The sequence below is a fragment of the Alligator sinensis genome, unplaced genomic scaffold (assembly GCF_000455745.1).
Source record: "Alligator sinensis unplaced genomic scaffold, ASM45574v1 scaffold111_1, whole genome shotgun sequence".
NCBI classification, from domain to species: Eukaryota; Metazoa; Chordata; order Crocodylia; family Alligatoridae; genus Alligator; species Alligator sinensis.
The window spans coordinates 4473489-4479373 of NW_005841875.1; positions in this window are offsets into that span (position 1 = coordinate 4473489).

Genomic DNA, 5885 nt, shown 5'->3' on the forward strand with positions numbered 1-5885 from the left:
TGTTTTATATATGTGGATGGGTTGTCATGGGGGGTGTGACAGGGGAGGAGATCAGTTTTGTCTGTAAAAAAATCTAAAAATATAGGCTAACTCATGAAGAAATTTCCTTCCCTTTAAGCCCGGTTCAAAAGCTCTGATAGAAGAGGCCAGGTGTTCTTTCAGTTGTTCAGTTTCCTCTGACTCCCCCCCAGAACATCCTTTACTCTTATGCCTTTCAACCTCATGCATACATCACAAATTCTTCAGTGTAGGGCATAGTTTCCTTATCTCTTCCAACTAGAAATGTGCACACCAGTCATATACAAGCAAACAAAACAAAACCTCAACCTACTGCACACAGGTCATTCTCTGCAGTTCACATATCCTGTACATTTTTCTCAGGACCTGGCAATCCACTTCCTCCCTTCCACGAATGAACAAGTATGTTATAGCTTGGTAGGTGAGCTTCTTGTTTGTGTAGGGGAAAAAATCTATTCAGAGGTCCATTGAAGTTATCAATATTACTTGTTAAGCTGAGACAATTTGTTCAACATTTGGCAAAACAAATCTTAACAAATTCTTTGCCCTTAAGCACTCACAATGTAGCAGACAGATAAAAACATTCTGGGGGAAAGGGAGAGAAATTGTTCTGTAACTACTGCTCACAACAGATAGTTCAGTATCATTAATAAATGGTGTAAGTGAACTGTGATTTTGCCAAAAAAAAGTTCACAATGAACTTTGTGCACAAAGATCTCTGCATTCCCTTGTAGTCAATGAGGTTTTGTATGGTTGTGGGAATCCACCTATCTGGAGCTGAGCTCAGGATAAATCTGTAACTACCAAGACAATTTCAAAATAAAATACATAAATATGAGTTCACAAACAAAATTAAGAAATAGCTCATCACAGAAAACAAATAAACCACCATAACGGTATCCACCTTAATATAGACACAATTAGTTATCATTTATACATAAACAACATTGTTAAATATTTCTTGCATTTCAGTTAAAAGTAAAGCATCAATTATAGATTTAAAGTATTAAAAGTATGAGACCATTAGCTCTAGCTTTCTACTGTATCACAATACATTATCTAAAACTAAAAGCCTATTATTTAACTGAGAGTTTGAAATGATTTTGCTTTCTCACACAGATTGTAACAGAAGGGTAAGACTAAAACGCTAGTTACTAGGCTTGTGCAAAGTACCAATATTTGCTTTGGATTCGGATTTGGCCAATTCAGGGAACAGTGATTCGAATCACTGTCCCAGATCAGTTTCGCCGACTTGGATTTGGAGATTCGACAGCTGATGAATCTCCAAATTGGACAGGCCCCATCCCCCACCCGCTCTCCCAGCCCTGTCAATGGCTGCCCTACCCGGCCCCAGCATCAGCTCTTAAAAAAGCAAAAGAAAGCCCCAACTCATCGGGTGCTGCCAGGCAAGGGGTGATCCCTGCTGCTCCACGCTGCATGGGGGGGCTCTGCCATGAGTGTGGGGCTTTTTTTTTTTTTTAAAAGAACCGGGAGCTGGGGCAGGGGCTGGGAGAGCAGGGAGCCAGGGCGTTCATGGCAGAGGCCCCTATGCAGTGCGGGGCAGTGGGGAGTAGCAGGGATGCCCCCTTGCCTGGCAGCAGCCGGTAAATGGGTTTTTTGTTTTGTTGGGGGGGTTTTTAAGAGTTGGGAGCTGAGGCTGAGTGGGACAGCCATGGGCGGGGTGGGGGCCCCTATGGTCCCCTATGCCCCCCCTTCCAGCCCCCCCTCCTTCAACCCTACTTTACTGGCACAGAATCCAGGTCCAGCTCCCTGCGGTGGTGAGCAGGGACTGCCCGAATCTATTCAGAGAGCTTTGAATTGATTTGGACCTTTTTATTGGTCTCCTGATTCGATTCGGATTTGGAGATTCAGCCACTGATTTGGACTAAATCTCCAAATCAAATCAGCACCTGAAGCTTCACACAGCCCTACTATTTACCTCCAAACATTTACAGACCTCACCATCCAGGCAAACTTATTCTTCAGCTTTCATCAACAACTACCAGAAAAAGTGAAACAAATGAGAGACCTAATAACTTTTTAAATATGAGGTTTATAACGAGAACTCAGGCTTTACCTTCAATTGTGATTTCCCTTGCTTTTTAAATTCTGTCACACATCCTTCATGCTCTCTAATGTGCTGACTGCTGGTGTGAATGTATTGTGAGTACAGTAAGTGTTAAGATTGAAGGGTCTTGAGACCACATTAACATGCAAGAAGACGTGGATGACAAGCTGCAGCTGCTCGCTGAAAGAAAGAAATGAACTACATGTCTGGCATAGTGTGATTAAGCACTTGATATGTCTTACTATTTCTGACAGAAAAAACCTTAGCTCCTTACAGTTCGTGGAGTTTATGACAAAAGCAAATTTGAAGACAGGTGGAAATTTAAAAAAAACATGTTTCTGGCTGAGAAAGCATAGCGGATGAAAAATATGAAACACTGATCGCTGCTTAAAGTGTATCCACTAACTCATTTGGATGAGTGCTTGGAAAATAAGAAAGACCTAACATCCAACAAGTTAGAAATGATTTACCACAATAAATATTAAGTGACTAGATCCAGAGGCTGTTCATACAGACGTCTGATGCATCTGTGCTGTATCTGTTCCAAGCAAGAGATTTTTACCACACCTTCAACTCTCCTATGAAATATGAGCTTTCATTTCTACCCAGGAGAACTTTTACAGATTTCTCTCCGATACCTGAAGAAGGGTGCTTGTCCCAAAAGCTTGCAATTAAAGACTTTTTTTTTTTGCATAAATCTAGTTGGTCTAATAAAAGATATCACCTCTGCCATGAGTCCTGATTGCCCTTTCATATAGAGGCATTCATAACAAAGACTGTCCAAGGATGCCTTACTTCTGAGAATCATCAGAGTAAGGACAGAGGACATTTGTGGAACTAAAAACTGAAGACAGGTACTGTCTTTCCCACGCTTTTTTTTTTTTTTTTTTTAAACACACTCTCTTCTGCCACTGCCATTTTCCTTCCTCTTCCAAAACATGAAAAAAACCAGCTGTATAAAATAAAAAGCTTGGTTTTCTGCCTTTGCCTTCTGGTGATTAATTCAACTGGCACAACAGCTGTAATTATATCCAAGATGTGGGCACCTGTCCACCAGGTTCTAGACTACAGTCACCAAACTGTGTCAAATTTGTACGAGTGAATATACAGTTGAAAGGCCAATTACCAGTCCCCTCAATCATTCAGTCTGCCTCCAGGCATGTATCAAAATACAGCATTCAAACAAGCGTATGATACATCCAAGCAGGAACTGACAAGCTCACTGATAACAGGTAGAAAACACAGTCTAAAATATAACCTGTTGCCATTCTCAAAGCAGGAAGACAATTCAGTTGCTGTTGTTGTAAGCAGAGGTCCACATTCCACGATGAAACAAGTGTGCTTCTTTTGTCTGAAATGAGTTCCTAATAAAGTACATTAATTTAAAATCCCCGTGCTATTTTCTTCATTTTGTACACAAAGCCTATAAAGCAACTTGATTGCTGCCTCAGCATTTGGTTGACAAATCTTAAAGAGCATATGGACCTGTCTAGATATTTGAAGTACCCATGGAGAGAATACAGATGTCCAATCTCTGATCTTCAATGAGAAAAAAGAGCATTGACAAGAAGCAATCTGTGTTTTATTGCCTACGCTGTTTGCCTTGCCTTTGCCATTAAGCTCAAGGTTACCTCTAAAATGGAAAATTTTCTTTTATCCTTCATTGAAAACTATTAATTTTTGTTCTTATGATACTGTCAACCATCTGAAAAGAAAGAGTTCATAACAGAATGGGTTTGGCAAAAATAAATGTGCAAATTAAATACTTACGGGTATTTAAAAAGTAAATAAAAAAACCTCACCTGGTTTCCACGGGCAAAACTACTCGGAACCTATAGTCTGATAATCAAGAGTCTAAGCTGTTCATTTGCTTCTAAACTGTGATACCTCCTTGCACTCCTCCTTAAGCAAAGCAAGTCTTAAGTTGCGCTAAGTGCCAAGATGATTTTATAAGCACCCTAAGCTTTTGTGAATATTAGCAATTAGAATATTCATACTGAGGAAAGAGCGTGCAGTACCATTTGCTCTCCTCTGCTGAGTGGTTATTTAGATAGGCAGTCAGTCAAACACCTGCTCAACCCAAGCTCATCATCATGGAAACCTATGATATTTTTTAACCCGATATTACTAATCTGTCAAAATAATTGGGTATATCTACAGAAAAGCCAGTTAAAACATAACAAAAAGCTTAGGTTAAACAGAATTCCAATCCAGCTGTTTTTCAGCATCTCCAACCAAACCAAAATGATGTAATTGGAATAACTCTGAGTATATAACAAAAATACATCAGTTACCGTAATAAGCAACAAAAATGCATAACAGGCCAACAAACTAAATATTTCCTTAAACTGTAATCAAACAGCTTAAGAAACTGTTAATCAGCCACTGACATCATATTTCTTCTGTTTATGGAACAGATCACATTTATACTTTTATGTCAAAGAATACTAGGAACCATCAAGACATCTGAATAAGGACCAAAATTATGATATGCTTTAGAGACTTGGAAAAGATCGCCTGTAACAGATGCAACTATTAGGCTACTCGTCAACTGCATTTTGTATTTTTAACATATTTTATTATATTTCCATCTTCTTTTATTATTCACTTATTGAAATATTTGCTTCTGTTAGGCAATAATAAATAACCCCTCAAGGCCTGCTGCTAATTTTCCTTAGAATATTTCTTCTTACAGCTCACAGGTGGTGTGGAAGTCCTCTTCCTAGCACTCAGCTGGCAGCCGAGCCCTACATACACACCCCCCAGCCACACGGAATTGAACTGAAATAACCATCTGGCACAGTGGGGAAAAAAAGCCAAAGTAGAAGCGGCTGCCCAGATGTGAGGCTCAGTATGAGAGGGTGGTGACACTGCTGCAGTGCCTTTCCTTCTGTCATGCTAGTTTAGTCCCTTATTTTCATTTCATAAATTGTACACATCTGGCTGTCTATCAGTGTATGCAGGAAAATTTCTTCTCAACTACAGCAGCGGGCAGGCTCAGTAATACAGTAGACTGAGTACAGGGCCGAGAGCCAGGAGCTGTTGGTGGTCATGGGAAAGTTACACTGTCCAATGTTTCAGCAGAAGCCTTTGATTTGGTGTACCACACTTGGACAGTTTGAGTCCAATTTTCAGAGGTTCAGGGCACATTTTGCTTTTATTAACATTAAATAGAGTATAGCTGCTCAGGTCTTAAAAAAGTCAGGCTCTTGCCAACTTATATTGTGTATCCCAAAATTGAGACACATTATTAGGGACCATTTTTATCCTCCATCTCCAGTTGGTGACAAGCATCCTTGTTATTTCCTATTTTCTATTCTCCAGCTTTTAAAGGTATTCAAGGGAGAATGAAATATTTAGTTATCCTACCACATGCTCATGCCTAAGGTAAAAACATCCCAGGCAAAACAATGAAACCATTACAATTTCAGACCTACAAAGTTCCAAAAGTTTATAATCTTCAATGAAGCTGATTCTAATCAGGTACAAAAGCACACTGTATACTCACACGGTGCAGCATAACAGACCAAATTGCTTTCTTCATGCAAAATCTCATTTATTTTTAACTCCAAAAAGATCTGCAACAGTCTCTCTTTCCGCTTCATGCCTTTTTCTCTCCAGATGTTACAGCCTTAATAGACCCACACCAAAATTCTCTATCATAGTAAGTGTAAAAGCAGTGGGCTTGATCATGCTCTGGTACTTCATAACACCATTTCTGGAGCTTGTGAAGGCCTTTTCACAGCGTCTAGGACCTGTGCTTGGTTAGAGGATTGAGACTGTCCAAGCTTAGAGATTA